Genomic DNA, 11,588 nt, shown 5'->3' with positions numbered 1-11,588 from the left:
AATTTTATTCAGCTTCTGAGAGATTTTTCAAACTGGAGAGATAAGACTTAACCATCTGCAACACATTCAGTACCAGAGTTCTTTCATTCACTCTTTCATATGCTGAATAACATCATCTGGAGGTAGTGAGAATAAACCATCATTGTACTGAAGTGCTTAATCTCTTCATCCTCCAGCCTAAGGATATCATTTTAATTTTATTACAGCTTTTACCAGATGATTTTATTCAGTTTGGAAGAACACTCTAGTAATGCAGGGGTTTTTGAATGGTTTATTTTCCCCTCCAGCTTTAAAAGCTTCCCCTGAAGTGAATAAAATCATTTGGAGGTAGTAAAAAGAAACGAACTAAGGCATTGTCATAGTGAAGAGGTAATTACTATTAACAAGAAGAACTACTATTTTTATGGAGTTAATCATTGCTGAAGAGAGGTACAGTAACAGAGAAGCATTTTGGATGAAAATAAAAGAGTTATCATCTCCACCAATCAGTATGACTAACCTACAGCAGCACACCAGTCTCTGATTCCAAACGAGATAAAAAATACTGTTGCTGGTTTGTTTTAACCTAACAAAACTAGGCCACTCCACAACTTAAATACTTGGTTGTTGCATGGAACTGATGAACCTTAGTTATGAGGCATGAGTCTAGTCAAATCAACTCTATAATCTGATTACAATTGGTCATCAACTGAGCTAGAAGGGGTTAGGAATCATCAGAAGAAGAAAAGCACTAGCTATTGTGCTTTCATCAGAGTAAAGAGAACTACTGACATGAATTCTGAAGTCAGTACATGAATTATCCCCATGATGACTGGAGTTAATACCCTATATATGTATTAATATCTTACAACTTCACAGAAACCTCTTATCCCCAGCAATACGCAAGTCTATCTATCTATCTATCTATTGCCAGACGCCTCAATCCCATACAGGGTGGCCACAAACAAATCGCCTCCACGTCGCCCTGTCCCCCGCCATTTCACTGACCTGCTCTCAACTCACACCCCCCTCTCTCATATACCTCTCCACCCCATCCCTCCATCTCATCCTTGGCCTCCACCTCACTCGCATACACTCTCCTCATCAGTCTCTCACCCTCCATCCTCTCCACATGGCCAAACCACCTCAGTGTGTTCCTCCTAATGCTTCCTATCACAACCACATCCACACCACAATGCTCCTTTATGCCCTCATTTGTCAGCAAGTCTAAATTAATAAACTCTGTCCACTTTACCTTGGCCTAAAACTTTCATTCATTCATCTTGAATGCTTAGCTGTAACAAGAAATCAACATGGTGTTAGTCTTGCAGAAGCGCAATGGGAAGAATGTAGTGTCAAATATCTCTATCACTAAGATACAAGAAATAAAATGCAAAAGGCCAAAGCTTGACTCTGGCTTTTGTTTTATGCTCATTTGTGTTTGGAAAGAACAAGTTTTGCTGGCTGTAAACCTTGGGTTTTTCTTTTTTTTTCATGAAAAATATACACGAAGTGTTTTACATTTTTGGTCATATTGTTTACTCAAGTCATATACTGAATATCTTTAAGTTGCCCTTTTGACACTATTTTTCTGATAATTCACCAATAAATTATGGAAAAATTGTCCATTAAATTATTTTAGCTTATGAAGCTGATTTGCCAGTACCTAGTAAATTATGGTCATAATTGTGTGGAAAAAGTGGTATTTTAAAAAACATCCCTTTTAGTGAAAACTCTCTGTATAGTCTTCCACTGTGCTAACAACCTCAAAGCCTTTAGTACAAGAGTCTTTCCTTAATCTTTTGGTTATGAAGGGTGTCTTCCATCTGCAAAAAACTGGCTGAAGTTAGGAAAACTTGAGCTGAGTATTGAATGAGCTATTTATCTTGATTATCAGATGAATGGTTTATTTTGATTTTCAGCTGATTGGTTATACTGGTTATTGGCTGAAAGGTTTATCTTGAATACTGACTGAACTGTTTGACCAGATAATACTGTAACACTTTTGTTGTGGCATGTTCACCTAGACTGGGTAAAACTGTCTGGGAATGGTCATAATATAATAGAGATTCTTTAACCCTCTCCGGAATGATGACGTAACTTGTGTCATTTTGGGCAGAAATATTTACCAAAAATTAAGTTTTAGCAGTAAGTGCATCAAACTTGGGTAGGTTACAAGGGAGGGTGTACATAATTTACATACATGTACATAATTTACATATTTATTAGTTACAGGTTCAATAATAATAGAAAAGTAAACAATACATTTTAGGCAATTTTTATAATTTTGTTGATTTACTAAACAACTACTGGCCATTTCGAAATTTCAAAAACACCACAAGAAAGCTCATGAAATTCTGCGTCTAGATATATGCTTTGCTCTTGCACAGTGCAGGCAAAATTTTGCGCTAGGATGTTGGGAATTTTGAAGTTATTTTACTCTTGAACAAGTTTATTCTCACTGCATTTCTGTACATTTACTCATCAGTTTTGTTTGTTTATTTGCATATCTTATTGTATAAACACCAGCCAAGGTGAAGGTATACAATTTATACCAATGTAAACAATTTCCTGGGGGCAAATTTGGCCGTGGAAATGTTTTTCTCTCTGTGTGTGTGGAAGCAGCCATAGCTGGGCTCTCTGATCTGTTCATGTTCCAGAAACTTATTGAAAACTTATGGTTGCAGTCAGTGGGTTAAGTCGAATGAAACTCAGGCGGTAGCAGCAATAAAATGATAAAAGACGTCACTGTGTAAAGAGGTCCATCCATCCATCCATCATCCAATCCTATGTTGCCCCATGAGGAGCGTAGGAGCCCAGGGCTAGGCAGTTGGTCCTGACATTTAAGATGATAGTGGGCAGTCTCACTCATCCCTGAGTGGCATTACATGAGCAACAAACCCCAATCACCCCTTGGATATAAACCTTCACCGGCTCAATCTGATTGGAGTGCAATAATTACCCACTAAACCACCAGGTGCCAAAATCTGGTTATATGGTTACCATCCAGCATAGTAAATGGTTTCCTGGTGTACAGGAAACCATTTGGCTTGTCACTCAGTGTAGAGTCACCCACAGGCAGAAGGAAGAGGAAAGAATGAAGGAAAGAAAGACAAAAGAGGAAGTGTAAGTGTAAAGAGGTTAATGGAGATAACGTGTTCAGTCTAAGATGCCTTTCTGAAAGTTAGGTAAGATAATGTAAAGGTGCAGATGTCACAAAACTCTGAGGGGCTGTGCTCATCTGTTACTTTGGCCTTTAAGACTGTGGCAGGTTTTTTCATTCATTGTCCTGAGGTACAAAGCTACTGCATCATCCAGGTTACCAGTTATCTGTACCCTTCCTAGATGTTACCAGCTGTTTGAAATTGATGGTAATAGGAGTAAAAAAAACAAAAAACAAAAAAAAACATAAGTACTATATGTACTGACTGGATCTATCACATCATTATAATGTCATATTCTGTGCTTGCTGCCACAAGATGATTTAATTCAGTGTAAGACAAACTTTTCTAACAAGTGGGTTTGGATTTTGGGAGTTTGTCTAAATGGTATAGAGGGTTTCAAGGCACCTTTTTCTTGTAATTTATTTTACTTACTGCACCTTATTTATTTATATAATTTTAATAATATACTTTGCATCAGTATCATACCCAAGAGGATATGGATGTGCAGAATCAATGAGAAAGAGGCTTTACCATCCATCCATCCATCCTCCAATCCTACATTGCCCCATGAGGAGTGCAGGAGCCCGGGGCTAGGCAGTTGGTCCCAACATTTAAGATGAAAGAGGCTTTACAAAATGTTTAAAGCCTCATAAAGTGCTGTTATTAGCCTTTCTTATCCCTTCCACTACAAGAGGTCTCCCATAAACTGCATAACACCATCTGCTAGGAAGCCAAAATAAAATAAGAAGCATCACTGTACTGAAGAGGTTAAGTTAATGTGGATGGCAGTTTATACCATTCAGCCCCATGGCATCTTGTTACTGTTTTTTTTTATTATTTTCTTTTAAACCTTGGTAACCCCCACTCCCCATTTTCTTAAAACTTATAATATGTACAATTAGTATATATCTATCTATCTATATATCTATATCTATCTATCTATCTATCTATCTATCTATATATATATATATATATATATATATACCGTATATATATATATATATATATATATATATATATATATATATATATATATATATATATATATATATATATATATATATATATATATATATATATATATATATATATATATATATATATATATATATATATATATATATATATATATATATATATATATATATATATATATATATATATATATATATATATATATATATATATATATATATATATATATATATATATATATATATATATATATATATATATATATATATATATATATATATATATATATATATATATATATATATATATATATATATATATATATATATATATATATATATATATGTATATATATATATATATATATATATATATATATATATATATATATATATATATATATATATATATATATATATATATATATATATATATACGGTATATATATATATATATATACATACATATATATATATATATATACGGTATATATATATATATATATATATATATATCTATCAATCAATCAATCAATCATTTCCTGTGGCACCCTCGGGATGCATAGGGCCTCGATGAACTCACACCACCACATCCTATCTTGTGCTAACTCCTCAAGATCTCCCCAACACTCATCTCCAGCTTCCCGTCTCATTGTCCTCACCCACGTCTCTTTTGGCCTTCCTCTACCTCTCCTACCAGGTGCCACCCACCCTGGTGTACCTCGTACTAATCCCTGTCTCCTATACATATGTCCTAGCCACTTCCATCGTGAGAATCTAACATATTCATCGATCGGCTGCACTCCCGTTATTTCTCTAATTCTACTATTTGGTATCCTTTCCCACCACTTAACTCCTAATATTCTTCTAAGTGCTTTATTTTCAAACACCAAGAATTTATTTTCCATAGTCACTGTGCTGTACCAAGACTCGTGTCCATAAATTAAGATACTCCTAACCATTACCTTATAAAGTTTGATTTTTGTATGCACAGAGAAATTGTTATTATTCCAAATATTTTTAAACATTCCCATTGCCTGATTAGCCTTCTTTAACCTTTCCTCGAATTCAAAGTTCAAAGAACCATCCTTGGCTAAATAAGTACCTAAATATTTAAACCTATCAACTTGCTTTACAAAAATACCTCCAATTACACATTCCTGCGCATTTTCCATATTCATATTGATTATTTCAGTTTTTCCACAATTAATAACCAAACCCACCTTGCGACCTTCACTCACCAAACAATCCAACACTCTCTGCATCTCTTCTGGCCCATCACAAATCAAAACTATATCATCTGCATAATCTAAATCCAAAAGTTTCCTGTTCTCTCCCCAAAGTATACCTGCACCGGTTTCTGTTCCAACACGTTTCATAATGTAATCAATGACCAATATAAATAGTAAAGGCGATAGAACACCACCTTGAATTACTCCGGACTTGACTTCAAACGAATCACTCGGACAACCATCAACCATCACTTTACAAAATGTGTCCTCATGCATGTTCATAATGACCCTCACAAACTCCTCTGGTATTCCATAATGTCTCATGATCTTCCCCATAGACTCTCTCGAAACACTATCAAAAGCCTTTTCAAAATCAACAAAACAAAAACTTAACGGTACTCTCATTTCATTAACTTGCTGCATCAAATGCCTAACTATAAAGATCTGATCATTGCAACCACGTCCCTTTCTAAAACCAGCCTGTTCATCCCTCAGAATACCCTCAACCACCGGCTCCAACCTATTTAACAACACTCTACTGAAAACTTTCAAAGCTATCGGTGACAAAGAGATTCCCCTCCAATTACCACATTCACTCAGGTCTCCCTTCTTCGGAACTTTAACAATTACACCATTCTTCCAAACTGATGGTAGTAACCCCGTCACCCATATCTTATTGAAAAGCTTGGTCAAGATCATTATTAATCTATCCCCCTCCACTTTAAACATTTCCGGAAATAAACCATCCTCCCCTGGTGCCTTATTATTCTTTAACTGTTTTACTGCTTTCTCCACTTCTGCAAGCCTCAACTCTCCTGTTTCTATATTTAAATCTTCCTGAGCAGACGGTATATCCTCTTCTGGTGGTATTGGTCTATTAAGAACTGTCTCAAAATGCTCTTTCCATCTATTTTTAATATCTCCATCTTTGGTCAATAAATTTCCTTCCCTGTCTCTAATTGGTATTTCCTTGCGTTTACCTGCATTACCACTCAGTTCTCTAATCGATTCATATGCTATTCTTTGACTCTGTCCATCATTTTTGTTTATTAGGATTTCAGTCTCTGCAACCTTTTCATCCACACATCTTCTTTTATCTCTCCTAGCTAACCTTCTTACTTCTGAATTCAAACTCCAGTACGCAGCTCTTGCTAATTCAATCTCTCGTTCATCAACGCATTGCATCTCACTCCTCAATTTAGCCTCACCTCTCTTTTTTATCATATCCCACGTTTCCTCTGATATCCATTTCTTTCTCCTGAATCTATGTCTCCTTCCAATCGTACATTCAGCAGTCTCATGCAAAACTTTGTTCACATCCTCCCACATCTCATCTACACTTCTCTCCCCCTCTTCCAACGTTTCCAACACCAAAACCAAAACCAAAACCAAAATATATATATATATATATATATATATATATATATATATATATATATATATATGTATATATATATATATGTATATGTATATATATATATATGTATATATATATATATATATATATATATATATATATATATATATATATATATATATATATATACCGATTTTGGAACATAACCCTAACTTGTGATGAGGACATAAGTAGAGACTGACAGGGCATGCACTGTAAAGCGAGGTAAATTGAGGGAATCAGCTACCTAACCAGCATTTAAAGTTTTTTAAATCAAAACTCTACACTTTAACCAGGCACAAAATTGCCATCCCCAGGTTGAATGGCAAGCTGTAATGAAGAGATTAATACTAGAACCTGGAGCTAGAAACATTGTAGAATTGTGCCTGATGTGGGCTACTCTGCCACTAAGTTTAAAATAAACTCCAAAGGGATGAAACTCCACCAAGTGGAGGTGGACGATCAACAGCACAGTGGAACATACCTAAGTCTTAAATTATTAATGGCACAGTGGAACATAACAAAGTCTTAACTAAATTATTAATGCTCATCTTGGATGCTTTAACTTTTCCATTCATCAGACTTTAGGTAGATACTTAATTTGTTGATGATACATATAGGTTGTCTGCTTGTTGTGGATGCTCTCTGGCACCTTTCCCATACTAACCTGTTTTTACTCTAATTTGGCTGAAAGTTACCATCTCTGTATCCTGAATTACCATCTCTGTATCCTAAATGCTGAGTTTTAACAACAGATTAACACTAAAATATTGTGCTAATTACAAAGCAGTGCTGTGAAAAGGATGTACGGCTGTGATATCATCTTATTATGTCACTGAACTGTGAAATAAGCTGGACAAGGACAAATCTAGGTCAAGTTAGGGTAAAGAAAAGTAAAGTTTACATCTACTTATGTCATAATAACACTTGGGCCCCTGTGACTCACTTTCATCTGAATAATATCATCTGGCATTAGCTGTGGTTACATACATGTACCAGAGCTTTCATCAACACAAGAGGTTTAATGGTACTGGTATTAACACTGCTGGACTCTTGTGACTCACTCTCAGCTGACTGAAATTGTCCATTGTTATCTATCTATCTATCTACCTATCTATCTATCCATAGCCAGATGTCTTCATCCCATAAGGGGTGGCCACAAACAAATTGCCTCCATGTCGCCCCGTCCCCTGCCATTACACTACTGTCCCTCAATTCATACTCCCCTCTCTCTCGTGTACTCCTCACCTCCATCCCTCCATCTCATCATCGAACTACCCCTCCCTCACTGCTGGTGTTAGATGGAATAAAATACAATCGAATATATGACCATAAGAGAGTTAGTTCCTTCACTATGATGAAGTTTTTTAATTTTTTCATTTCATCGGTGTGATTTTTAAATCAAACTTTTATGGTTAGGAAAAGACCTATACAGTACTGCTGAAGGGATTAATAAAGGATATACTGTACATGTCTCTCAGTTCAGTTTTTTTTTTTTTCCCTACTGAGTAAAATCATCTGGTGGTAGCAAAAATAACTTTAAAAGAAAGCTGTTGTAATGAAGAAGTCATTATTTTCATCTGTGATACTTGTGTGAATTCCATCAGTATTGAAAGATATATAAATTGAGCTCATGATAGATTTTTTGAATTGGAGGCCTTAGATATAGTCCTCCCTTTCACTTCCAGAGGTCTCTCCTAAAATGAAGAAAAGTGCCTAGTGGTAGCAAGAGTATAACGGAAATAATTCACCTTGAATGAAAACGTTAATACAGTATGATGATGCCTTTTTAATTTTATTCTTGCTACCACCAGATGATTACATTCAACTTATGAGGCATGACCCACAGTGAATGGTTAGAAAATTAGCACAATCACTCAGTACATGAGATCTCCCCTGAATTGAATGACAGCCTGTTGATAGCAAGAATAAGAAAAAAAATCATCCTATGGGAACTGATACAACAAATGTGATGTCTGGCAATCTAATGGTTAAAATACCAGTCATATAGGTTTGATAATCCAAGAGGTGGCTGGAGATTATTTAGTCATGGCATCAACTTTTCAGTAATGTGGACTAAAGTAGCCTAGCCTCAGACCCTTCCACCTTGAATGGGGTAACATGAAAGTGGGTAGAACCATTACTATGGCATGGGTTAAATATTAGTAGGTTAGAATTTTGGCAATCTATGATAAGCAGAAATCTGGTGATATGTTCATTCAATAAAATAGTTACTGAGCCTTCTATGTTCATTGGGACTTCACTAAAAATTCGGGATCATCATCATCATCATTATCATCACCATCATCATCACCATCATCATCATCTCCAACGTTGTGCTCCCTCCTTGGAATCTGTGTGATGGAGATGGCCATAACAGAACTACCCATGCTAGTTTGTCTTCAGTTCTCTCATTCTCTCAATTATAACACTCCTCTTCCTTCTCTCTCACCATGCCACCCTTCTCTCCTGCTACAACGGAATCTCCTAAATCGCATGATTCTAACAGTGGATTCATAATATGTGGCAACATCATGCTAGTTTGCAACATCAGTTAATCATGGAGATGACACGTAATTCACAGATGCCGCTATCAAAAGTGGTGCTTTTCAAATGCCTCGTATACTATGCGGCACCATTACCTCAAGTCCATGCAACTATTGGGCATAAACCAATCTTAGTCCAGAATGGCAATTACTAAAAAAATCATATTCAGTCATAGCACTTACTATATGCCAAACACAGCACTTCCTTCCCAGGCCAAGCAGGAAGGCTGTTACTGTATGTTGGTGACCAGTTTGGAAATAAGGGGGGCAACTTTTCTGAGATGACAGACCCATAAGTAATTTTCCCCATAAGATTAGTTATTTCTAAGTCAAGTCGCAGGTTGTGCCCAGTCTCATAAGACTGCGATTTAAGAGATTCCACTGTATATAAGGTCTGCCATTTCCACCATGACCCTCAGTCCCATGTTCAGGGACTTTCTTTGGAACCCTATCTATATGCATTCCTTGCATCTTGTATAACCATCTTTTTACCAATTCTGTAATTCCATACCTGACTTTTATTACACTCTCTGTAATCCACTAGTTTTCACTCTCATACAAGTCATTTCTGTAGTTTGTAACCTAGAAGATTCTCAGTCATTCACCATCTGGGTTTCATTCCCATACAAGAGTGTTGGTAGCAACACACTTTTATGTATTATACTCTTAACATCCATCTTGCCCTTAAAAACATTTCCAATTTCTCCAGTTACTTTTCTCCCCTGAAGTTTTATGCGTTAATCTCACACTCTATTTTGCCACATTTACTTAATACAGCCCCTAGTTATTTAAAACTATCACCCTTATCAAGCACACTGCATCTGATCTGCCAGATTACATCCAGGTTTTACAAGTTTACTAATACTAAAAGGATCACTAAGCATCTTCCCCACCCTTACACATGCAATACTACCCTCATAAAGTATTTTCTTGCTCTCAACAAATTTCTTCCTACACCAGAGCTGCCTAATACACTTCATTAACCCTCCTAATCCACCTTATCATAAGCCTACTCCAAGTCCATAAATGCAACATAATGATATGGCTTATTACTTGCAATATATTTATGTGCTAATGTCCCAATTATAAATATCTAATCTGAACACTCCTTACCCTTTTTAAACCCACCTGTTCCTCATCTGTATTATGATCTTTATAATGCTTTGCGCCCTCTCTGTAAGTGTCCTACTATACGCCTTCCCTGATGTGCTTAATAAGCTAACCCCTTTATAATTCTTACTCTTTTTCATACGGCCATTCTCTTTGTACAGAGGAACTCTTACTGCCTTTCTCCAGTCTTCCAGTACTTTCTATGTATCTCTTGCAGTTTGCTTTTCAGTTTACTTTGAAATGGTTTTGTAGTTGCTTGCAAAAGTTAGCCTTGTTCACCAGACAATGGCCCTCCATGCAATATGATCTCTGGCAACATCTCTGTTCTATCCCTTAACCCTGAGGTTATTTTGTAAAACCTTATTCTAAGTCTTCTTAGGTAAAATTCTTGGTGCATTGCCTTCCACACTCACACAAATTTTTCACCCAGATTTCATGATCTGTTCTTTCCAGTTGTGCAGTTTACTGTAAAGTATTTTATGCTCTTCGTCCTGCATTTCAAAATGTACTGGTAGAACAAATTGGAAGTCGCGATAACTTTTTGTTGACTGCTGTAAAGACTATAATATTGCCTGTCTTATAACGGTCCCACTGTATTAATCCCTTCACTACAGGAGGTCTGGCAGCTGTAAGAGTACAGTAAAAATGTCATTTGCTGAAAAGTTACCGGAGATCATTACCATCCATCCATCAACCAACCCTGTGTCGCCCCATAAGGAGTGTAGGAACCCAGGACTATACTTAGTTTTTTTTATCGAGGCGAAGATGCACTTGACAGGTTGGTGATGACTGGCTGAATGCGACATTACCTCATACCCTCTTTACTCGTTAGCATTATTAATTGACGACAAATATCTGAGGGGGAAATTTGGGTTCGTAAATGTTATTCAGATATGTTGCATTCAGCCAATCATCACCAACGTGTCAAGTGCATCTTTGCCTTGATAAAAAAAACTGAGTAGGAAAGTTGGTCCTGACATTTAAGATGAGAGGACCAGCCTCACACATCCCTGGGTGGCATTATGTGCACAATAAACCCCAACCATCCCTTGGATATAAACCTACACAGGCTCAATCCAAGTGGAGCACCTTAATTACCCACTAAACCACCAGGCGCCATAATTTGGTTATATGGGTACCACCCAGCGTGGTAAATGGTTTCCTGGTGTACAGGAAACCATTTATCT

Source organism: Coenobita brevimanus, chromosome 77 (genome assembly GCF_032717465.1).
Source record: "Coenobita brevimanus isolate Jiangsu-jjx chromosome 77, ASM3271746v2, whole genome shotgun sequence".
In the NCBI taxonomy this organism is placed as follows: domain Eukaryota; kingdom Metazoa; phylum Arthropoda; class Malacostraca; order Decapoda; family Coenobitidae; genus Coenobita; species Coenobita brevimanus.
Note: the sequence above shows the minus strand (reverse complement) of the source record.